This window comes from Microcaecilia unicolor, chromosome 1 (genome assembly GCF_901765095.1).
Source record: "Microcaecilia unicolor chromosome 1, aMicUni1.1, whole genome shotgun sequence".
Classification (NCBI taxonomy): Eukaryota; Metazoa; Chordata; class Amphibia; order Gymnophiona; family Siphonopidae; genus Microcaecilia; species Microcaecilia unicolor.
This window is the reverse complement of record NC_044031.1, coordinates 436,443,131-436,470,136: the sequence shown is the minus strand read 5'-3', so window position 1 is coordinate 436,470,136 and position 27,006 is coordinate 436,443,131.

Here is a 27,006-nt window from a genome sequence, read left to right as displayed (position 1 = left end):
TGTTTTTCTCTACAAAGTTCCACATCATGCAAGTCTCAGAAAGAATCTTTTATGATGAAAGTCCCTTTGCCCCAAATAAGACCTACATGATGCCAATGCATTACTAATTTAGTGCAATGAGTTTATACTTACATATTATACTGATTTATTATTATTATTTTACTGTTTTTCAGTTTCATGTCAACCACATACATCATCCCTTTTACAAAGCCGCTTTAGTGGCTGCCGGTGCAGTAATACCGACACAGCCAATTAAAGTGAATGGGCTGTGTCAGCATTGCTATGTGACTTTGTAAATGGGGGAATAGTTAACAATGAAAAGGAAGTACAAAAATGAAACAAAATAACCAAAGACATAAAGAAAGAAAAAAAGTATACAGGTACACCCTCAAGTCCACTAAAGAAAGGCCAAGAAAGAAACCCCTTGGAATGAAGGCACAAAAGCAATGTTAAAAAAAGATAGTCTTTATTCACAATACAAAACTTAGGGTCCTGTTTACTAAGTCATGTTGTAGGCACGTTAGCATCTGTGTGTTAACCACGTACACACATTAACTGTGTGCCTATAATATCCCCATAGATGCCTACACTGTTAGCGCATGCGCTAATTGTAAATGCGTTAAAAACGTTAACGCACCTTAGTAAACAGGGCACTCAGTTCTCTCTGGTAGCTGCAGTACAATCATGGAACTTTGTTCAAAAGGAAGAAAAATAGCAACTAGGAAGTATGGAGTGTGCGAGATCCATAAGGCCTCCATATTGGACACAATTTCCATAATTCTAAAAAGCTGTGCACCCAAATTTGTGATTTGCGTGAAAATTTTGCATGTGCAAGATATAGAAAAAGGTCAGTTGTGTGTATAACTTATTTTAATAATGAGACATTAATTTGTCTCAATAAGCAATAATTGGCCTTGAGTCTAATTGGCACCAGTTGGCAGTTATAAGCGAAAGCTCAATTTATAGTCAGAGATGACTCCTAAAGTCCTAATTTGCTCACTAACGTGTGGAGCCAATGAGCGGAAAGGAAGGGGGTAAGGATGTAGTTATTGGAAAAGTGCATAGCCTCACATTTTGAGGTGTTCAGAAAAAGCTGATTTTCCTTGAGTCTGAAGCAATCATTGAGAGGTTGAGTAATAGAAAAGGAGGTGGACAGGATAAAAAGGATCTCAATGTCAACTGCTTAACTGTAAGGACTGCAATATTTTGATTAAATGATTGTTATTAAAGGTGAGATAAACACATTACAAGGAGTAGGAGCAAGGATGGAGACTTGGGGAATACCACAGTTAACAGTGAAAACAGAAGCTAGGGAATTCTTGTGAGAAATTTGGAATGTATGTGCAGAGATATAGAATGTAAACCAACCAAGAACAGGACCAGAAAGTCCTAAATATTCAAGATGATGCAACAGAATTGTGTGTTTCACCAAATCAAAAGCAGATGACATATCCAAGGACACAATAATAATTGAATAATGCTGATCAAAGGATGATGTAATTTCACTGTAGAGCTGTTGGTAAAGTTTCACTGCCAGTTCTGGATCCTGCCTGATGAGCATGCAGAGCTGGGATTTTCCAGAAAGGATATAAGTTGATCATGAACAGTATTTTCTAAAATTTTGGCACACACAGCTGATTCTCACTTTGCCTATGACATAGAATGCTACTTAGCATCATGCCTTCCCCATCTCCTAGTATACACCTGGTAAACACATATATAGTACAACTTCAGTCTTATGAATATCTAACAAAAAGCCCCTCAGGGTTTGTCCTTTCTTCCCTACCTGTTACACAAACTCCATCCAGTCTGAGCCATATAGGAAAGGATTATAAACTACTACTACTGTTTCCATTGGCTCTGGAGCTGCTTCTAACTCTTCACAGTGCCATGGCATTTCTGCAGGAAGCTGCCACTCCCTGTTTCTGGGAGGGACCATTGAAAAATAATTGTTTAGCCTGGGAGTTTCCATTAACTCTACTTCTTGCTCTTAACTTCTTAGCAGCCTCCCTGAGGCACTGATATAGTCATGCATTAGAGCTATAGAAAACCATGCACAGCTTTTAATGCAAGCTTGCCACAACACTTTAGTTCTTCCATGCAGTAAGAAAAGAGCATTCAAATTACTGCCTTGTTAAAAAGTGTGTGCTGTCAGAAAAAAAAAAACAGTGCACATGTGGAGGGGGATAATTGAACAGGGATGACCATCTCTAAGGGCACCCATCTCTAAGGACGGTGCAGCGAAGGGGCGGGACATCCCGTATTGTCGGAACAAGATGGGTGGCCATCTCTCATTTCGATAATACGGTTGGGGACGCCCAAATCTCCACATTTAGGCATAGCTATTTGTCCTCTAGTTTATTTCACTATATCTTATAGAAGATCATTTGGGTACCAATTTGTCAGCCTTATGCCTCATCTATGGTTGTTATCAGTGGGATGATCTTAAGCAGCTCATGGCACACTTTGGAGGCGGGGAAGGTGTGTTGGTTTCTGCCAATGCTGTGGAGTGACACATTAAGAGTCTGATTTTGTACACGTTTCATACAGACAGAGAATTGGAAAACAGCCATAGAAAATCAAGCCCTAATGAGCTGCAGCACTCCTTAGAGGTGATTTACCCCCCCCCCCCCCCCCCCCCCCCCCCCAAGGACAGAAGAAGGAGCAGCAAAAGAACTGTTACTTGCTGGATCCTACGTTTTGGGCTGGCTTCTAATTTCAAAGAAAAAGTTTGTTAAGGCCCACTCTATAGCCTGCCTTGTCAGTAAGAATAGTACAAAGTAAAATCAAGAAACAGGATGAAACGAAAACCTTGAGGGACTTCAGTGGTCTTAGTTGTAGGAAAAAGTTCAGGATATAAAAAAGAAGATCAGAAAAATTATACGGATTTTGCTTTACTAATAACCTGTATTTCTGTTTCATTCACCCTATAATAGTTTAATGTCCCTTCTTTGCTGAAAATCGCACTTCAGTTTTAGTTGCTAGGTGTCATAGGCCTTGAATACAAATATGACAAACTCTATTGATGAAATGAATAAAAGATGTACCATTTCTCATTCAATGGTAAGAGAATCTTTAAAGTCAAATTCCTCTGTGAGAAAATTTTTCCCCAAGTAGCTGAGTGTCAAAACTTCAAAGCAATTTCTTTGAACATCATGAAAGAAATGTTCCATCCCTTGTTAATTTCTGCTACTCACAGAAGCTACATATAATTACTATACATCTACAGTACACCTAAGCTACATTATGCTGTTGAATTTTATATTTTATAAAATTATTAAGAAAGATATACCCATTGATACAAATATTACATCCATTTTTGTTTTTTTCATTTTTGAACGGTCTTATAGTGGCATTTACTTAAATATTTGTCTTTAATGGTAGTGGTTTTGTTTCTTCATATCATACAATATTGGCTTTATTTTAAAGCAGGGGTTCTTAATCTGGTCCTCGGGAACACCCAGCTCGTAAGGTTTCAAAATATCCACAATATATATCCATGAGAAATGTACATGAAATATCGCCACTGTATGCATATTTATCTCATGAATATTCATTGTGAATATTCTGAAAACTTGAATAACTGTGTGTCTCCTGAGGACTGGGTCAATAATCAAAGAGGACAATATTCACCGCTGACAGTGCTATTCCAGGATATTCAAAGCCCTCCCTGTTAGTTTTGGGGGGTTTCAGTTGCAGTTGACGGGTAACAAAGGGTTTTCTTGGTATAATTTCAGATGCAGTGTATAGCTGGGTGTATGGGAAGTAAGAAAGGGTGGAGAAATTAATTTTTATTTTTTTCCTCAGTCATGTGTGAGCTTGCCATGGGTGATGACAGAGGCTTGGCATCACTGTAGACCTTTGTGGAGGGGGGGAGTTATGGATGATATCTTTGAGAATATTTGTGAATGATTATAGTTAGTTCATCAGGAGGAGTGGCCTAGTGGTTAGGGTGGTGGACTTTGGTCCTGAAGAACTGAGTTCAATTCCCAGCACAGACAGCTCCTTGTGACTCTGGGCAAGTCACTTAACCCTCCATTGCCCCATGTAAGCTGCATTGAGCTTGCCATTAGTGGGCAAGTGCAGGGTACAAATGTAATAAAATAAAAATCACTGACTAGGTGGAATTTTGGGGAGGAACATGAAAAAATAAAACTACTGTGGGAGGGCTGTTAATAGTTGATGTTTACAGATCTATGCTTTGTTTCATTTAAATATTATTAATACATCTGTGGCCAATGTTGTGTTATAAGTATGTCAGAAGATTTATTGGGATAATTTTCATGGAGTGCAATTGAGAATGTGAGGTAGTGGTACGGCTGCCAATGTTATTATGTTTAGACATAACGTCTTGTTAAATTGTTATTTGGTGCCTGCGGTGGTAGGAATTCGTTGAGGTTAAAGTTTTTCTTTTTGAGGATTTTTTTTTTGTTCATTTGGCCAGAGTTCTATATGAGACATTCTTTCAGAGATCATTTGTAAAGTTTGCAAATTCCATACTGTTTCACCCTCTACTTCTCTGTACTAAGATTTGTTTTCTTAATGGCTTTCCTTGCCTTTATGTAATGAAAACATTACCAATAAAAATGGTTTGGGAACAACAGTGAGGAGTGAGGAGAAATAGAAGTCTGTTATTTTATATCCATTACAGACTGAGATTGGAACTGGAAAAACCAACAAGGAAGTAGCTGTGTGCTTCTGTTGATATATGTGGCTTAGAATGCCCCAGAGAAATCCGTTGTGTATTTTGAACAGGATCTGTTATGTTGTTTCCAGAGAACATGTGCAAATTTCTTTTTTTTTAATTTATAATTTTTATTAGTTGTATAAACTTAATACAGACATAAACTGTTCAAGTGAAATACAGCCAGGTATAACAATAAAGTTATTACAGAAGAATTATCTTTTTATAACATAGTTTAAACATTGGCTTCATTAGACCTCAATTGTTAAGGAGAAAGAAGGGGGGCAGGAATTAAGTGAAGATTATTTTAATGCAAACAATAATAAAGAAACTATGGCGTCGTTTTCTCATATTTATGTCTCTAGTGTTGTCTAGCTTCTAGGAAGATCTTAAGCTGGTCAGGTATATAGTAAACATATTTTATCTGATTTAACCTTATGACACATTTACACGGATATGCAAGAAGGAAAGAACCTCCTAAATCCAAAATTTTAGACCTCATAGAAAGAAACTTTTTCCTCTTTTCTTGAGTAGTCTTGGTCACATCAGGGTATAGCCAAATTTTTTGGCCCCCAAACATATGGTTAGCTGATCTAAAATAAAGTCTCATTATTGAGTTTAAGTCTTGTTGGAAAACAAAAGAAACTATCAGCGTCCCCCTTTCTGACACATCTTCAAGTGATTGTTCCAATATGGCTGTAACATTTTGCAAATCAATAGATTTTTCTCCCTCAGTTTTTTTCATAGTAGTTGGAACATAATAAATTTTGTTCAATGTGTGCAAATTTCTTTAAATTTCAATTTTTTAAACTTTCTTTACATTATTCAGCTTATTTTCTAAATCCTCTTATTCTCTTACCTATCTATATTTTCCATCTTTGTTTATACCCTACGCTATCTATTAAAATGTTCTAGTACGTATTGTGTTGGCATTGTAAGTAGTATATTATCGCCATACTTTGCATTGTTATTTAAATATGTTTACTGCTGTAATTGTCTATTGCTTATGTTTGATTTATTCTTACTGTACACTGTCTTCAGAGACCCTTTTACAAAGGCACATAAGGGCCTATGAGCATCCATCTACCACATGCCCCGGGCAGTAATTCTGAATTTGGCATATGCGGAAAACATGAGGTAGAAAATATTTTCTAATTTCTACCTTGTGGCATTTACTCGGCGGTAAACAGCAGTGGATGCTCACTGCATGCCTACCGCACAGGTAGTGCGTGATACCTTACCGCTAAGTCAATGGGTGGCAGTAAGGTCTCAGGCCGAAAATGGACATGTGCTGGTTTTTATTTTGCTGCACATCCATTTCCAGCCCCTTAAAAAAGGGCCCTTTTTCCAGAATGCAGTAAAAACTGGCCTGGCGCACGCCCAAAAGATATACTCACACTGCTGCAGGTCACTTTTTGCTGCAGCTTAGTAAAAGGGCCTCTAAGAGAATTATTTCAAAAAGGTGGTAAATAAATCATAATAAATAAATAATAAACTTGCAGATATCTTTGCCAAAGACCATGAACTTTCAGCTCCTTTGAAACAGTTGAACCATTAGAATTCTCAGGTCAGTGAGCACCTACATTCTAGTTCAGAAAGATATAGGGCCGGTCTTAGATATGCTGGGGACCAGAGCAGATGTTTGCCTTCAGTTTTGGGCAGGCTTGAAGTCCACTCTGATATGGAAGTTTAGAGCAAATGCCCTATTTGCAATCCCTTAACACCAGACCTGGAAAGAAGGCACTCAAAACTTGAACTTCTGTCTTCCTTGGACTCACGAGTTCTCAAGGTAACTTCTGACACCCATACAAAAAGTTATTTAGGGTTTCTTTTACTAAGCCACATAAGAATATTGGCTTAGCACATTTTAATGCAGAACTTTCCCTAGCACTAAGCCCGTAATGGAGCAGTTCTGCAAACTGAAGAGTAGCAAATCTCCTGGACCGGATGGTATTCACCCTAGGGTACTGATAGAACTAAAAAATGAGCTGGCGGAGCTACTGTTATTGATTTGTAATTTATCCTTAAAATCGAGCATGGTACCAGAAGATTGGAGGGTGGCCAATGTAACGCCGATATTTTAAAAAGTTTCCAGAGGAGACCCGGGAAATTATAGACCGATGAGTCTGACGTCAGTGCCGGGCAAAATAGTAGAGACTATAATCAAGAACAAAATTACAGAGCACGTTCAAAAGCATGGATTAATGGGACAAAATCAACATGGATTTAGTGAAGGAAAGTCTTGCCTTACCAATCTGCTGCGTTTCTTTGAAGGGGTAAACAAATATGTGGACAAAGGTGAGCCGGTTGATATTGTGTATCTAGATTTTCAGAAGGTGTTTGATAAGGTCCCTCATGAAAGACTACAGAGGAAATTAGAGGGACATGGGATCGGAGGTAGTGTATTACTGTGGATTAAATACTGGTTGAAAAATAGGACCAGAGAGTAGGACTAAAGGGTCAATATTCACAATGGAGAAGGGTAGTTAGCAGGGTCCCTCAGGAATCAGTGCTGGGACCTCTGCTTTTTAACATATTCATAAATGACCTAGAGATGGGGGTAACTAGTGAGGTAATCAAAATTTGCCAATGACACAAAGTTATTCAAAGTAGTCAAATCGCGGGAAGATTGTGAAAAACTACAAGAGGACCTTACGAGACTGGGAGACTGGGCATCTAAATGGCAGATGACATTTAATGTGAACAAGTGTAAAGTGATGCATGTGGGAAAGAGGAACCCAAACTATAACTACGTCATGCAAAGTTCAGCGTTGGGAGTCACGGACCGAGAAAGGGATCTAGGTGTCGTCGTTGATGATACGTTGAAAACTTCTGCTCAATGTGCTGCTGCAGCTAGGAAAGCAAATAGAATGTTGGGTATCATTAGGAAAGGGATTGAAAACAAAAATAAGGATATTATTCTGCTGTTGTATCGCTCCATGGTGAGACCGCACCTTGAGTATTGTGTTCAATTCTGGTCGCCGCACCTCAAAAAGACATAGTTGAATTGGAAAAGGTGCAGAGAAGGGCGACAAAGATGATACAGGAGATGGGACGGCTTCCTTATCAAGATAGGCTGAAGAGGCTGGGGCTCTTCAGCTTGGAGAAAAGGTGGCTGAGGGGAGATCTGATAGAGGTCTTTAAGACAATGAGTGGAATGGAACGGGTCGATGTGGAGCGTCTGTTTACGCTTTCCAAAAATACTAGGACAAGGGGGCATGTGATGAAGCTGCAGTGTGGTAAATTTCAAACGAATCAGAGGAAAGTTTTCTTCACTCAACACATAGTTAAACTCTGGAATTCGCTGCTGGAAAAGGTGGTTAAGGTGGTTAACTTAGCGGACTTCAAAAACGGGTTGGACGGCTTCCTGGAGGAAAATGCCATAGAATGTTATTGAATGGACGAGAGAATACAGTATTTCTAGGATGGGCAGGACAAATTGCTTGTTCTTTTGGCCGTTGTCGGTGACAGGGTGCTGGGCTCGATGGACCCTTGGTCTGTCCCAGCATGGCAATGCTTATGTACTTATGTAAGCATTTTTTAAGTATATGTTTAAACGGTTTTTATTGAATTTTCAACCAAATATGTATATACAACATTTTCCAGTACAGCATAACATTTTGTAAATATATAACATTCATCTCTTCAAGAAACAATTGTTATACTTTGCAACTCCCCTCCCCTCCTCCCCCCTTCCCAACCTCCTTAACTCTTCAACATTAACCCCCCCTCCTCCTTCCCCCCTACCCTCCGCAGGCTACATTTTAATCTAATGTTGTCGCAACAGTAGTGATCCCAAACATGTAACCAAACTTCAAATATAAGATTGCTTATAATTGTAAAACAAGGGATCACCATTATACTCATATGCTTTCCCTTTTCACTATAGTATATTCTTCTCATCTATACTCCTGGTGGCCTAGGCTCTGATGGAGAACTATCCAAGCTACCGCATATCTCCCTCCTCCCTTCGCCTCAATATATCCATTATATCTGCTTAATTCCCATTCCATCTAGAACAAACAAAACAGCAAAAAAAAATAAACCACAAGAATAAGGAAGTGAAACTCGGTGATCCCCCCCCCCCCCACTAGGATCCGGTGTACGCAGTGGTAAGAAGGCCCTCTCAACTAACCTCTTCTATTCACCCTCCCAATGTCCGTTGAACCCCAGGCCTCTCTCTTTTCTAATAGCAGCAGCGCGTGGAATCGATTTCTCCAGGTCCAAAAAGACGGATTTTCGTCTCCTATCCATCCCGCCAATATGACTCTCTTCCCTACTGCTGTTGCTTTTCGTATAAATAATATTGTTTCCCGTTTACTAATCCCAAATTTCACATATTGATCTAACAGTAATCCTGCAGGTATCATTGGCAGAGAGCAGTTCCACAGGTCCCCCACATAATTCAAGATGGCCGCCCAAAATAATTTCACCCCTGGACATTTCCAAAAAGCATGTATGAAGGAATTATTTCCCTGTTTGCACTTTGGGCATACTGGTGTTGTCACTCCTCCAAACCTAAACATTAGCTTCTGTGTGGTAACTGCTCCAACATTAAGTCTATTTTAACTAGTTAGCACACCCTAATGGCCTAAATTGGGAGTTATGTGCAAACTGTATTCTATAACTATGTGGACATAATTCCTATAGCATGTAATTTCAAGGGGGCATTCCTATTAGTTATGTGTATTTTTATAGAATATGCCTGATCCATGCCTAATTTAGGTGCCAACATTTACAGTTGGTTTCAGCAGGCATAAATGCAGGCATCTTAAGTTAGGCACAGATTAGACGCTGTTCTACAAAGTGCAGATATCCTTTATAGAATAGTGCACGATGTATAATTTTTTCCACGTTGAAAAATCAGTGCAATTTACTGAATCTAGGCTCTCAAGAAATAGTGTAGAGTGGTAGCCTAATGGGTTAGAGTCCAACCTACAAACCAATTCATATCCCACTGCCCCTTCTTTTGACCTTGGGCAAGTCACACAACCTTCCATTGCCTCAGGTATGAGTCTACATTGATAGCCCTTCACGAACAGGGAAATATCTACTGTAACTGAATGTAAATTACTTTGAGCTACAACTGAAAAAGGCATGATTTGAAATAAATAATAATAAATACATGCATTAACTTGCAATCTTCTCAGCTATTCTACCTCTTTGTTAACATTGCTGTAATATTCTTTTTTATGAAATAATACATTAAGCTGATAGTTTACTAACAATTATGCTAATATGTAATTACCACAGAACTCATTTTATGCAATGGTCTTTATGGGAAATCATTCTTGTTAATCATATCAGCATATGCTGCTATTAAATTACCCCCTCTATTACTATATTTCATATACAGCGTTTGTGCAACCTGTTGGAGTAGAAGGCCTACATGAATATAAAACAAACTCTCATTGCAGCATGATTACCATCTAAACTTTATTAATACATTAAATAATAAAGTGTTGATGGTTCATCATAAATAAACATGACAGGTAGGCAAAATTTATGTTATCCACTTCTCAATCTAATCAAAGGTCCAAGTTTAGCAAAAAATAAAATACAAAATCTTTCACCTTAGCTTTTATGTGCATAGAATTTATAAAACCAGCTGCTTAAATTTGGAAAAATCCAAACAGGTTAAACAAGGTAGGGCTTTTTAGTTTGGAGAAAGACAGAAGGGACAGTTATATGCTAATGAACTTACGCACTACTTTACAGAATAGCATGTTTATGTTTACTATGTATTTGATATACCAGTTTTACGTCATGACAAGCAAAATGGTTTACAAACTATTAAATAAAGAAAAACATGAAAATAACTATAAAAATTAATAGGGAAGCAGAAAAAAAGAAAACAGGAGAAGAGGCAAAGCAGATACCAGGCACTCAAAGAACCAGTAAACCCCGGAAAGCTTGGGAAAGTAAGTGAGCCTTGAATAGTGCTCTAAACTTCTAATAAGATTGTTCCGTTTGGAGATGAGTAGGTACGGTGTTCCAAAGAGTGAAAATGAGAAAAAAGAAGGCAGATTGTTGTGCAGAATCGAGGCACATGCGATGCATGGAGGGAATGGCCAGGTGTTCCAAAGCATACCGTAAGATTCGAGTGGGGGTATAATGGTGATCAGGAAGGAGATCCAATGTAGAGAGCCTTAGAAGGCAGTCAAAATCTTGTTCTGGCTTCAGAATGGGATAGAAAGCCAGTGATGATGGGGTAAGAGCAGACTAATGTGATCAGATTGATGAGCATGAGTCAGAGGTTTAATGGCAGTGTTCTGCAAAGACTGAGCCATTTCAAAAGAAAGGCAGGGAAGACAGCATAGATAATATTGAAGTAGTCCAGTCAGGTCACTACAAGAGTTGCACAAGAAGCTTCACATAGATAAATACAGATTGAGTGGATGAGACAGAGTGACAGAAAGCTAAATCTAACCCCAGATGTTATCTTGGCATTAAAAGAAAGTTCAACATCTAGTGTTACTCCTAGGTATCTGAATGATTCTACAAGCATTAAAAAGAGTCCCTTAGTGACGATGAAAGAGAAGGCCATAAGGGCCTTTCTGTCATCCATGAAGTGATGGTTTTAGTGGGCTTAAGAAGATGATTAAGAAAAAGAATAATGCAAATATGTGCATAAGTGGCAATTATCTCTGCACATATGTACGCAGTTATAGAATTGCCCTACATGGCTTTGAATATTGCTGCAAGGGAGATGGGTAAAAATTGTGCATTATCTTTTGTTCTAATGTGGATAGAATAAAAGTTGTTCCTTATCAGTTACAATACACTTTACAATTTCAAAATACACATTTTTCATCACATACACAAAAAATCTTTGATAACTTTAATAAGAACCTATATATATATATATATATATATATATATATATATATATATATATATATATATATAATGACCAATTTCCGCAAACTCCTGAAAACCTATCTCTTCGACAAAATATATTATAAAGAACACAACGCGTAACTCTACTTTCTTTAAGTTACCCAGGAATGTTCTTTAATGTCTTCTGCTTTCACACTATCATGCACCTAATGTCTATGGCTTTAACACTATCATGTATTTTACCATCATGTAACCAAAAGTTATGCTAAAACAAATGTATACTCTATTCTATTTCTAGTATTATGTATTTCACCGTCATGTAACCAAAACTCGCTGTAAAACCAAATGTACATTCTTTTCTATTCCCAGTATCCACGATGAATTGTAAGCCACATTGAGCCTGCAAAAAGGTGGGATACAAATGTAATAATAATAATAATTATATATATATATATATATATATATATATATATATATATATATATATATATATATATACACACACACACACACCCAGACATCAATTTGTTTTATTTTAAATTTAGAGATCCTTTTTTGAAGGAGGCATATGTATTTTCAAACATTGTCAGGATCTGGTCATGGATTTAAGTAATTTGCACTGTCACTCTAAAAATGCATTTTCATATGACATTGTTTCTAAATAACATGTCAAAGTCATTTGTATAAAAGATAAAGTGAGTTGTGCTGCTGTGACCAGAGATGTTAAAGAATTATGCTAACTTAGAAATGGAATAAATCATTTTGACTTTTATTAGTCAGTGTAATGTTTGTGATGGGTTCTCCTCCTGTTTAAACTTTCCCATGCAATACTAGTTAAATTGCATATATATCCTTAGTGGAGGAGCAGCATAGTGGTTAGGTCAGAGGGTTGAAAACCAAGGAAGGCAATGCGAACATATTGCTTCTCCCACCAATGCTCCTTGTGACTTTGACAAGTCACTTCATCATTCATTGTTTGCAATATCAAATTAAGGGCATGTTTATTAAGGGGAAAGTGCTTCCAAATGGATTATTTCTTTGCACATACTATGAAAATAATGAATCTCACTCCTTAGCCAAAGTATTCCTAGTATGATCTCAATCTCTCAAATTTACTACTAACACTTACCATAGAACTTTTATGTCTTGCAGGAAGGGGAATATTTCAGTATCTTTCTGCCATGTTATCTTATCTCTGACTGTATGTCTTGATATGAGAGGATCTTTTCTCTTTTGACATAATATACAGAATAATCACTTGGCACAGTCATTTCAATGTCATTCTCATGTTTTTCTCCCTTGCTACTATACACAGTTTCCTTTCATCAAGTTTCTCATCAGTCAGAACAGGGATGTCCCACATGATCACAACCTCATCATTCTCCACAGTTATCTCAAGGTTGTGATCCCAGTACTTTTCCAGTACAACAATGCTGTAGTGTTTACAAAGTTTGCAGTGGACGAGATGTGCCACATTATTGTGTCTTTCTTTATATATATTTGCTTTCATCAGAACTCTACTGCCAGATATGGTTTTAGTGGGCTTAAGAAGATGATTAAGAAAAAGAGTAATGCAAATATGAGCATAAATGCCAATTATCTATGCACGAATGTACGCAGTTATAGAATTGCCCTACATGGCTTTGAATATTGCTGCAAGGGAAATGGGTAAAAATTGTGCATTATCTTTTGTTCTAACGTGGAAAGAATAAAAGTTGTTCCTTATCAGTTACAATACATTTTACGATTTCAAAATACACATTTTTCATCTCATACACAAAAAATCTTTGAAAACTTTAATAAGAACCAAAAATATATATATTCCCCCATACATCAGATCAGAAAGTCCTATGAAATATTTGAACATCAATTTGTTTTATTTTTAATTTAGAGATCCTTTTTTGAAGGAGGCATATGTATTTTCAAACATTATCAGGATCAGGTCATGGATTTAAGTAATTTGCACTGTCACTCTAAAATTGCATTTTCATATGACATTGTTTCTAAATAATGTGTCAAAGTCATTTGTATAAAAGATAAAGTGAGTTGTGCTGCTGTGACCAGAGATGTTAAAGAATTATGCCAACTTAGAAATAGAATAAATCATTTTGACTTTTATTAGTCAGTGTAATGTTTGTGATGGGTTCTCCTTCTGGTTAAACTTTTCCATGCAATACCAGTTGGGATCTTGCCAGGTATTTGTGACCTGGATTGGCCACTGTTGGAAACAGGATGCTGGACTTGATGGACCTTTGGTCTTTCCCAGTATGGCAATATTTATGTGCTTATGTATGAGATAAGTAATCATTTCCAGCTTTTCCTTAGTCTATACGTACCTCTTTCAGCAATTTATTTTCAACACTTTCTGTGAATCATCTTGTCTATTGTGAATTATGGGGATAAATCTGTAACCATGTGCCTACATATAGGCACTGTGATGCCCTGACCAAGGGTTGTGGGTGGCCCTGCAAATTAACCAAGTCAGAAACAGTATGTAAATGAGAAAATAACTGGTTTATTAACTGAGCACTGAGAGGAAAGGAACTTAAGGAACAACCTCTGTGGTTCAGTAAACACAGTATTAAGCAGGCCTCTGGTGGCAGGCCCAAAGAGTCTTTGGCTGGTGAGCTGCAATGCCTCAAACACAGACCTAAGTTCTCAGTTCTTCTCTTTGTCCCAGGTCAGATTTCAGCCAGACCTCAACAAAGGTTTACAAGTCTTAGTCCAATAGCAAAAGTAGCTAACCTCAGCTATTTTGTGGCAGTTTATACATCAGCTAGGGAGCCCTTACACTACAGGGTGGCTTCTCTCCTTCTGGGACCTCTGGATCAGGGGTTTCTCCCTCTCTTACTAACTCAGGGCATTTAATGCCCTCCTGGCCTGAGCCCTGCCCCACTGACAGCCTCAGTCTCAGCAGATTAATGCCACCTGCTGCCGGGCGGGTGAACTGCATCATCAGTGAGGGAGTGCTCTTCACACAGAAAAACAGAGAGGGGTTCGCACTCTCCACAGTAATCGTACACAACAAAAAATTGGAGTGGAGAGGACCAAATATCAAGAGATCAGTCACCACACACAAGGGTAAGATGCTCCAGAATAACCTTTATTAGGACCCAACACTGTCCGTGTTTCGGCTATATCAGCCTTCTTCAGGGGTCAATCAATGGATGTTCGATAGTACATTGATTAATGGAGCATTAAATAATCAACTGATTGAAATCACAGGAACCTTGACAAACACTTCGTATAACGCACTCCCCGTCTCAGCATCATCATCTGCTCTTGGGATTTCAACTCACAGCTCTCTTGAGGCAGCACAAACCATGGGCTAGCAACTTATACTTCTTCCTGTTGCCTTTCCTTTGCTCTCTCTCCTGGCTTCTCTCAGCTGCTCCTGAAGTGTTCACTTATGCTTCAGAAACATAGCCTTTGCTCAAAACTCCTTTTTGAGCTGGACCCTCAAACTCTCCACCTCCTTTAATGGTTCTGAGTGAAATTTCAACATGAAGCTCATAGGGTTCCCACTCTCTGAGAACTTCACTGTAATATCCATTAACTGCTTCATGATGTCTTCCTCATAGGCCTGTAGCAACTCATATAATACACCCACATTCTAGGTGACTGCTCTCCAGAAATCATAAACACTGGACTGGCTCTCCTTCTCACAACTCTTCTGATATAGATTGCCCAGTTGCCACACTTTTGGTTCGCCACTTAACCACATCTGAAACTACTTGGGGTAGTGCCCCCTGCTGTCTACTTTTCATCTTCAGGGCACTTTGTACACTAACCCCTTCAAGTTCTTGGCTGGCCACATGGGTGTAGTTTGTGGGTGAGGGGGCATTGCCCCCCCCCCCCGAAACAAGCTGCCCTTCCAGCGGTAACTGACTGTGACTGTGACTGCAACAGTGGCAACCTAAAGGAACCCCAAACTCCCTGGCCCTGCCTCTCGCTCACTTTCCCCTGCAAAATATAAAAAAATGAAATGTGTGCGGGGCCCAGGGAGGTCCTATGCACGCCGCTGCTGGCTGCCATCTTCCCTCCTCCCTCATGATGCAATAACCTGTTTCGGGAGGAGGAAGGAGGGAAGCTGGAAGCTGGCAATGGCATATTCAGGACCTCCCTGGGTCCCACACATGGTTTCATTTTTGACATTTTGCAGGGAATGGGGCAGGGGAGAGTGAGAGTGAGCAAGCAGCAGGACCAAGAAGTTTGGGGGTTCCTTTAGGCTGCCGCTGCTGCAGTTGAAGTCACATGATTTCATTTTTGTTTTGCAGCCATGAGGACGGGATGGGGACCAGACAGGTGAGAGTGACAGTGAGCAAATGAGAGACAGGGCCAGGAATCAGTTCCTCCAGGTCACTGCGCACTGCAGAAGAAAGTGGCCTAGAGAGGTTTGTGAGTGACCAGGAGGGGGTGGAGTGGAAAGAGAGACAGACAGACAGATGGAACCAAGGAAGCTGTATGAATGGGTGACTGGGTGCCCCAATGAAGGGAGAGTTCAATTTACTTCCATTTAATTTCAGTCCATTCCATCTTTATAACACCAGGCTTCCCAAGGCAAATTACAAGAACAGTTAAGATGAACTGCTGTACTAGGTACAATAATTGCTTTTTTTTGTTTGTTTCATTTGTACCCCACGCTTTCCCACTCATGGCAGGCTCAATGCGGCTTACATGAGACAATGGAGGGTTAAGTGACTTGCCCAGAGTCACAAGGAGCTGCCTGTGCCTGAAGTGGGAATCAAACTCAGTTCCTCAGTTCCCCAGGACCAAAGTCCACCACCTAACCACTAGGCCACTCCTCCAGGTTTTATTTCATGATATTTGCATCTATGTATGGGAAGCTTTCAAATAAATTCAAAAGCTGTCAAATAAGTAAAAAAAGAAAACCTTCTTTTGTCCTCCACCTTTTAAGGCGCTACCTATCCAACTGTAACAGCTTTTGACTTTTTACAGATGGATCACGCATAGGCACTCCCTTATTTCTAATAATCTTTTTATATCATTTTCAATACCATTTACTATTGTTTTGGGTGAGCAAAAATGGTGGCAAGCTTTGCCTATTGGCTTCAGCCCATATAATGGGCTAGATAGGCTCACCCTGTGGCTCATTTTCAAAGCACTTAGATTTACAAAGCTCCATAGCAACCTATTGAACTTTGTAAATCTAAGTGCTTTGAAAATATGCCTCAGCCTGTTTCCTGTTCTTAATCTTAACCTCCTTGGATGAAACAATGGTGGGATGAAGGGAAGACATAGAAATGGGACAATTCTGCTTGATGGGGGAAAGAAAAATAGAAAGAAAAGAGTATTGGAGGAGTGGTTGGTGATGCTGAATGGAGAGGGGACTAAAGAGAGACAGGATAATGCTGGAAGATAATAGACAGAGGGGTGATGTCGGATGGTATGGTCATAAGAGAAAGGAGATCTTGGAAGCCTGGGGCAGGGCACAGCAGGCTAGGAGAGGAGACAGAAGTGATCCTAGATGCCCAGGGCAGAGCAGAGTAGTGGAGGAGACAAACGAGATCCTAGATGCCTATGACAGGACAGAGCAGACTGTGGGGTACAGATCCTGGTTGGCTGTGGCGGGGACAGGAGATTCTGGATAGAATGGGGAAAAAACTAGGCAAGGATAGAAGGAGAAAGGAGAGACACTGAATGGAAGAGCATAGAGAGAGGGGAGACAATGAATGGAAGGAGAGATGCTAGATGGGAGATGCTAGATGGAAGGGGGAAGAGGAGACACTGGATCGAAGAGGGTAAGAGAGAGAAATGGGAGATGCTAGATGGAAGGCGGAGGTGAGAGACAGGAATGAAGGGGTTGGGAGAGAGCAGAGATGCTGGGAAAAAGAGGGAGAGAGAGGAGGAGACACTGGATGAAAGGGGGAGAGGGAAGAAATGCTAGGTGGAAGGAACAGAAAGAAGGAGGAGATGCAGAATGGAATAGGAAAACAGATGGGAAGGAATGGGATAGGTTGGAAGTAGACAGGATGGAATGGGGAGAGAGGATGGAAGGAGGAGAGGAAAGGGTTAGTGGAAGTCTGGAAGACAAGAATTAGAGGGAATCTGAGCTACTGTATTATCCAAAAACTGTTTCAATTGAATTAGGTTATAAAACATCTATATCTATCTGTCATCTACATCTCTCTCTCTCTCTCTCTCTCTCTCTCTCTCTCTCTCTCTCTCTTTATATATATATAGATATATAGATATATAGATATATAGATATATATATAGATATATAGATAGATAGATAGATTCAACAAAAATCCTCAGAACCACTGCAAAATGCCCCCATGCAATCCAAAACCACTCAGCAATCTCAATAAAAATTCATGATCCACCAAGTCAAATGCGCAGGAATTAAAACTGCATTTTCCATGACTCAATATGTTTTTTTTCCTAGTGCTACAATGGCACCTACCACTGTTTCTGTTCTATACCTCCTACAAAATCCAGATTATAAATGATGCAGAATTTCAAACTGATTTAAATAATCCTCAAATTGCTGCAAAACACAACCTTCCATTATTTTTATCACTAAAGGAATGAGGGCAATTGGCCTATAATGGGAAAGGGAAATGGGACACGATATACCACCTTTCTGAGGTTTTTTTGCAACTACATTCAAAGCAGTTTACATATATTCAGGTACTTATTTTGCACCAGGGGCAATGGAGGGTTAAGTGACCACTAGGCTACTCCACTCCAAATTATTAACTAACTCCAAATTTCCATCTATATCTTTGGGCATTGGAGTCAACACAGTTTTTTCCCCCATCAAGCAGAAAAGCCCTAGCACTTAACTGCTCATTCAACCAATCTGTTAAGTTAAAAAGAAATGGTGCCGATGCATGTCACATCAAATGAGCTGGACAAGTGTCCAAACTACAAGATGATTGAGCATATCTCAGCAACAAACCCCTAATCAGCTACATCAATTTCCTCACATTGCAACTACAGTCTATCAGCGGGGATATTGGCCAAATCTAAATTAAAAACCTGAACAATATCACTGGAGGGATATGCAATCTAATATTTTTAACCTTGGACTCAAAATACTGTGCAAGTTTGGCAGCTGTTGGCATCTGCTGCCCATTTGGCATCTCTAAATCCCTCACCTTATTAAACAAGTCAACCAAATTATACAATTTCGTCAAATCTACAATAAAACTGCTACTTCTTGAGTGATATCAAAGTCTTATATTCCTGAACCTGAACCCTCCAATTCCTTCTATTTTCACTAGTTGGACACTTTCTCCATTTTAACAACAATAATTCCTGCTCAAACCACTTATCTGATTTTATAATTCTTCTCAATCTTTTAGACAGAGGAACAATTTCATCCAAAATAGTACCACTCACTCTGTCCCAGGCAGATACCATATTCACCGGTTGGTCACCAGATTTCAAAACAAAGTCATCAACCTGGACATGATCAATATTACCCCTGGACAATCTAGTATATTTAAAATTCCCCTTCAAGGTCATCTTTTCCTTCCAAACCAATGTAAACTGAATCAAAAATTGACCCAACCAGGGAAATGGTATACATGAAGCTACTTCCACAGAGCAGTTATTAATCCAACCATTTGAAAAAGCAATTAAATCTAAATGATGACCCTTTTCGTGTGTTTGCTGTAAACGTGGCCATACAAAACCAGAGAAATCCAGAAAACCTACAAAGTTATTTTCATTGGAATTAGTCTCATTCTCAAAATGCAACTTAGTATCTCTGAGTGCTAAAACATAATCACTCTGTACCAGCTGCTTGCAATAAACTCATAGACTAAATCCCTGGCTGAGTTCCACCTCACATGGGGGCAATGAAACACCACACAACTAAGCGAACCTAAAAAAGAATCATCTTCAGTGAAAGAGTATCTGACTTAGAAACATTAAGCTTCAAACCAGTCAAAGCTCCAAAAGAGTCCAACAGTGGCCAATCCAGGTCACAAATACCTGGCAAGATCCCCAAAAAAGTACAAAAATAAAGAGAAAGTATTTCTGGGACAAAGAATTCAATTTTTTCCTGATCTTTCAAAGGAGACACAAAGAAGACAGCAACACGTTCTTTTAATGAAGCCAGGTGTTATTCAATTGGGGGCCACTTTTTTTTAAGGTTTCCTTGCAAATGTATAGTTAAATACCAGTTAATAAAGTATGTTTTCTTTGAACCTGTCCAACTGACAACTTTCTTAACTACAAAGAACAAGTAATTGGAGGGGTATAAATCTGACTCTTGATAATTTAAAATAAGAATCGGGCAGGGAAGTCAGTATTTCCATTTCTTTCGTTAATTTTATCTGCTAATTTAAAATTCCATTGTGAAACATTTTGAATCCGGTTTTGAGGACTTGAGTAAATATGATGGACAATTGCCTGAAATTGTAATTTGGTAAAAAATTGGAGTCTATATTTTACTTTTCTGTACAAGTATATACTTGAATGTAATTAAAATGTTATAAATACATTTTTTTAAAAAGTACAAAAAATTCTATACTGCTTATCCCAGAAATAGTGGATTTTCCCCAAATCCATTTAATGATGGTCTATGGACTTTTTCTTTAGGAAGCCGTTCAAATCTTTTTTAAACTCCGCTAAGCTAACCGCCTTTACCACATTCTCTGGCAATGAATTCCAGAGTTTAATTACATGTTGAGTGAAGAAAAATTTTCTCCAATTCATTTTAAATTTACTACATTGTAGCTTTATCACTTGCCCCCTAGTCCTAGTATTTTTGGAAAGCGTAAACAGACGCTTCACATTTACCCGTTCATCTCCACTCATTATTTTATAGACCTCTATCATATCTCCTCTCAGCCCCCTTTTCTCCAAGCTGAAGAGCCTTAGCCACTTTAGCCTTTCTTCATAGGGAAGTCATCCCATCCCCCTTATCATTTTCGTTGCCCTTCTCTGCACCTTTTGAAGGGGTGAACAAACATGTGGATAATGGTGAGCCGGTTGATATTGTGTATCTGGATTTTCAGAAGGTGTTTGACAAAATACCTCATGAAAGACTGCAGAGGAAGTTGGTGAGTCATGGGGTAGGAGGTAGTGCTCTCTTGTGGATTAAAAACTGGTTAAAAGATAGAAAACAGAGATAGTAGGGTTAAATGGTCAGTATTTTCAATGGAGAAGGGTAGTTAGTGGAGTATCCCAGGGGTCTGTGCTGGGACCACTGCTTTTTATTTCAATCCTTTTTATTGATGGTAAATGCAAATAACATCCGATACCTTACAGGGTACCAAAAACATATCCCAATGAACAGTTATCAAATTCAACATAGTTAGAACCATCATAACATTATTTCCCCCACTTTTAACATATTTATAAATGACCTAGAGAATGGGAGTAACTAGTGAGGTAATTAAATTTGCTGATGACACAAAGTTATTCAAAGTCGTTAAATGCGGGAGGATTGTGAAAAATTACAAGAGGACCTTACAAGACTGGGAGACTGGGTGTCTAAATGGCAGATGACGTTTAATGTGAGCAAGTGCAAAGTAATGCATGTGGGGAAGAGGAACCCGAATTATAGCTATGTCATGCAAGGTTGCACGTTAGGAGTCACAGACCAAGAAATGGATCTAGGTGTCGTCATTGATGATACATTGAAACCTTCTGCTCACTGTGCTCACTGTGCTGCTGCGGCTAAGAAAAGAAATAGAATGTTAGGTATTATTAGTTAAAGAAAAAACACCAATTTTACAAAGAACAATAATCCATCTCCCCTCTGAATCTATGGCTTGCTAAATTATAGTAACATTCAGAGTTTTTAAAAATAAAAATATATATCTCATGTTTCTTGGATTGTGCAGGTGAATCTAAATGAATACCAGACCATCTAAACTTGTCTTTAGGATAGTCTAATACATTCAAATGAGTTTCTTATAATAACAAATTATCTATATTTTTCTTTTGCACAGAATCTGAAACCTTGTGTTGCTTAGTGGGATGATTAAGGCTGTTTATGTTCCAAGATGTAAAATTCAATGGGACCATGGTAAAAACCAAATGACATATAATAAAATAGCATGCCCAATAATTACAGATAACTTGCAAAAGAAAAGCTGAAAAAAGGGTACGATAAAAAAGTGCAAAAGAGAACAATAGGAAAGTATATGAAAAACATCCCTTGGACATAATAAAAAAAAATTATGACTAACCAGAGACCAAAACATATGGCAAACCAGATCAATGCTAAACCACTGATAATAAGGAAACTTGCCTCAGACATTGTCATAAGAATGAATCAAATACTTCAAAGAGAACCATACAGCAAACTGAAATGACAAATTTACAGAAATGTGTATGTGGAAAGGTTTACACAAAATTATGTGCAAAATTCTTTACAATACCTAACACATATATAGTGCTAGAGAAGATAGACAAGTAATAGCAGAGCAAATATCTTATTATGTAAAACAGATGAATAACATCATACAGCACAGATTTGCAAACAATAAAGTATATAAAAAGATATCAACCTATTTTAACTTGTTGTATCCAAGAATGGAGCTGCTCAGGATCAGTATAAGAATCAGTTTTTGAAAGGTGACTCTCATCTTGACTGGATATAACAGACCAAACTGGGCCCCCAGGTCTTTCAGATCTTGTCACAGAGATTAAAAAAAAAAAAAATCCTCTTAGCAGCTGTAGAAGCAACCAATTCAGGAACAATTAAAATCTTCCAGCCCTGATGTAGAAAGGAAGATCTACTTTTGACTGTCATCAAAATCTGTAGAGCATGGGGATATCATTACAGTTTAGCCATGATAGGCCTCAGGTACTTGGCAGATTGAACGCATGAAGGAGTACGATGGGCCCTCTCTATTTTCATTTTAGTATCAAAGCTGATGTGAAGAAACTTCGGCAACCAATTTTCCAGGAAGGAAGTGAGCTCTGTACCCTCAGCACCTTCAGGTAAGCCCAGAATTTTGATATTATTCCTCTGACTTTGATTAGTGAGATCTTCCATGTCTCCTTGTAGTTTAGAAATGGGGGATGAGTTTTGCTGAATCTGCAGCATGAAACTTTCTATGTGCGGGGTGCATGCAGTAAGTTCTTTGATATTTTGTTGTGGAGATGCATTTGGGCATGAATAGATTCCAGTTCTTGTGTCATGTCTCTGGAAATATCCATATGGTTGTGCATTAAAGTCTTGATATTGTGGAGCTCCATAAGAACTGGATCATCGGGAAGAAGCTCTGTGAGAGGCCCGCTGGATTTATCAGGTGACGGTGGGTTAGATTTGAGACGCTTCAGGTTAGAAGAAACATTAAAATTATCTTTGGATTTGTTTTTCTTCATGATGTTGATAAAGAGATGTGAAGGGGAAAATATAAACCATCAATCAAAGGTTTGAGAGGTAAGAATCTAGTTGAGCATTGTGATCGTACAACGGGAGCACCTTATTCATACAGCTATTTGCTTCAGGCTCAAACTGGAAGTCCGACAGCGTTCATTAAAAATGAACACAGAGAGAGCAGAGGGGCAGCCTAGCAGTTAGTGCAGTGGACCATGACCCCCAAGGACTCAGGCTCAAATCCCACTAACTCTTTTATTTTGTAACTGTGAGCCCTGAACGACATACCTATTGTACCTGAACTTACACCACTTCTATAGCTTTTAGGCTTGCAGGTGGTTTATATGTTTAGGTACAGTTGATATTGGTCTGTTTCTGGAGGGCTCACAATTTAAAAAAAATAAAATAAGAAGAACTGAAATGGGATTTGAATCTGGATCCTTTGGCTTACAGTCCCCTGAATTAACCACTAGGCTACTCCTCATGCTTGTTGCCTGCTTTGTTAGGAATGTCCATAATACCTGAAGCTGTCATAGATCCTGCTCTCCCCTTTTGAGAGGGAGTGGTACAGCAGCTACTGGGGGATTCAGGAGCTGCCATGCCTTTATCCTAGGGCTGCCAACTAGATTCAGATTCACCCGATAGGGTTGATCGAGACCTGGCCTTACCCCATTTCATGAAGGGACTTGTGGTTCTGATTTCCCCATTGGATTCCCTAAGAAAGGCCAGGCTATAAGTATCTGCATGCATTGGGGTAAGCCCAAGACTGGATCAACCCTGTCAGGCAAATCTGGAGCTAGTTGGCAACCTTACTTAACCCCTCCAGTGAGCAGCAGCTCAATCAGAGTACCTTTTTGTAACCTAGATGTGCCTGAAACAGGTCTAAACAAGGATGTCTTTCTTTTTAGACATGGACATCTATTCCCTTTCGGTAATCATTCTTGGATGTCCAGATTTCAGGCCTTCTCTAAGCTCGCTTAAAACATGCCCACAACATGCCCTCTTGCTATTTGACAGTGCTGGACATCCCGTTTCTGTCTTTGCAAAATGGGTACTTGGACATTTCAAACACACGGACGTCCATCTTGGCTTTTTGAGATATTTAAATGCTTCAAAAATAAGCACTTTTATAACAGTGGAAAGAAACCTGACATTTTACATGTTTACCTGCCATTTACATTTTCATTGTCATTTCAAATGAATGCACACCCCTGCTATACCCAAATTCTGCCCTTGGGAATGCTTATGTTTAGTGCATGTTTGGGAATGATCCATCCTGCTGTCACATATTCCTGTATGTGTGTATTCAGCCTCATAACTTTGAGATCCATTTTTCATATGTAAAATGTCTCATATGTGCAAAATGCTCTATAAACTTATCCCTAAATGATCTTTGAGAAGCACCAATCCCAGTGAAACTGTCATTTGTACTACACATTTCTGTATACAGATGTCAGGTCCATACTTTTTCTCTAAAACTAGAGATTGACTCATTAAAATACAAATTAGCCAGGCTACTATGGGGATTTGAGTTGTATAAAAATAAGGCCAGATGTTCAGAGCTATGATGAGTGACTGACTTACAGTAGCTGGCCAGATTTTGGCTGGCTTTGTTAAATACATTTTTAGTCATAACAGGTTTTGACTGAAACTATCCTAAACCTAACTGGGAAGAATTAATGGGCAAGCTTCAAAGCTTAAAGACTGCCATTTGGAGTCTCAGAGGTTATCCAGCTAAATGTATTCATTTAGGGCCTGATATTCAGTGCTGCCAAATCCAAATATTAAGAAAAGTATTGTTATCTCAGCAGAACTGAGTGCAGAAGCTTCAAAGTAATAGAATTTATTTAGATAGGGACTGAGCATTGCTATTATGCAGGTAACTTCGAGTACCACCCTCTGGCATGCAGCCTGGACCTCCTTTTTCTATTTAGCTTTAGACAGATATCTAGGTGTCTGGCCAAAAACTATAAATTCATCATTGTCACCACTAAAAGCCACAGTTTGAGCCCCCTAAGCTGTAATATTGTTTTCAACTACTCAAACATGGACCTGTGTCCAATCATTTTTTCTCCCATAACTCTCCTTTGTGAAGCTTTCCACCTCCTGCTCCCTCTCGATCAATCCACGGATCCTCTCACAGTTCTTTTGGTACTGGGTTTCCTAGCCAATAACTAGCTACCTTCTTTGGTTTGATACTGTGTTCCTGTTAAGGCTCCTGAGCAGGTTATCCACCTCCGAGCCTATCACCACCCTCTAAGTTGCCAATGCCACAGGGATATCCCAGTCTAATTCCCTGGTAGCCAAGCACAGGTACTGCAGCATGGTAATAGGCTTGGGAAGGTCTGTTTTAAAGTCTTTTAGTACCTTCCACAAAGTGTTCTGTTCCATGATTGCAGAAAAAACATCCAAATCATAAGCCCTCCCTAGTCTCACCTAAAACACACCTCGAATACATCCCTTTGAGATTTAGACAAACTGCATAGAAAAATATCTTTAAAAATGAGTTTCAAAAATAGCAATTTAGTTGTTTTTGTGCCATTTTGTTGGACATTTTTCTGTTTCAAAAATGAGCTCTGTGTAGTATCCTTATTGTTTAAATACAATTAATATACCTGTTTCCTTAACCATGGATAATGAAAAAAATTAGTATATAAAACATTAACAATGAATAGTCATCATTTTCTCTGGATATAAGCCACGTGGTCATCTACTCAATAAGTAAAATATGTGTATATTTCTGGAATGGTTCATTTTAACATGCTTTAGAATTTTGTTTCTATGACAAAGGATTTTTCAATCCAAATGAATGCAATTATTAAACCAAAGTGTTAATGTTCTTAACAGCTCTTGATATTTATGGCCTTAATTAAGCAAAAAACAATCTGAATGTGTGAATAAGAACATAATAAGTTCTGGGAATATAGAATAGTTTTAAAGTTTTGGTATGTCCTTGAATACATGGAAAGGTCATACGTTAGCAATTATGTTTTTTGCTCATTCAGTAAAATCTGAAACCAAGTGGATACCAGGTTGTGTTTTAGGCTCACGTAATAGGTTCCTATAATCAAAGCAGTACAAAGCAATCAACCGCTATGGCACAAGTACATCCCAGCTGAATAAGTTATGTGAGTTGGAATATAAACTAAAGCATGAATAGTGGCTTGGGAAAACACAGACTATAAAAGAGGAGATAGAAGTGGCAGGTACTAGCATTACTTCCATAGCCAGAGGAGCAGCTGGATTAGATGATCCTCTGCTTTTTACTGCATTTGAGGGAAATTTATGATTAGGCCAGGTAAATTGGCCTGTCTGAAACATGCCATATTTTACCCAGTTAAAAATACTTGCAAGGTTCCACAATAACATGAATTTTTACCCAGGTTGTAAAGAAGTATATCCTCAAGAGAAAAAAACAAAACTAAAAAAAAAGCAAATATTTAGGGGTTCTTTTACTAAGCTGTGGTAGAAAGTGTCCATAGTGCACCTTACGTGGGTTTTTCTCATGCCAAGGACATTTTACTGCAGCAGTAAAATAGCCAATTTTCTATTTTGGAATTAATGGCCATGCACTAATGTTTTAATGAGAACGAGTTCAATATGTCTGTTCATGTATAACTGAAACAACATGAAACCTCAACTGCCAGGGGAGGCATATTATAACTGCCACTCCCCCTGTTGACTTCTATCGCTGGTTTCCAGCAACTACCCAGAAAAAAAGAGCAATAAAAACAACTCCTGATAAGAGAAAACAAATATTGCTCCAAAAAAACTGGGTGTTATAATATATCCAGTCAATTTATGAAGACCCTCTCAAATGACAACTAATATCAATAGGCAAAAATTTAACAATATCTCCAAAAGAGTCTCAGTTCACTGTACACAGCAAAAATTCAAATGACACTTAGCTAGAGTGGATTCCTCAATCTTCAATTTTCAATTTTTACTCTGGATTACAACCTTCAGTTTACTCTGCCAGTCTTCAGCTGAAGGTTGTAATCCACAAATTGCTGCCACACAGATTTAAAAAAAAAATCCCCAACAAGGGCCCCCTTGTTTCACTTTACTGCATCAGGAGGATACTCAAAACCACTTTCAGCCTATTCCAAGATGGCGATGGGGACCAAAAAAAGTGTTCTCAGTAGGCTCCGCCCCTTCCTATGATATCTGT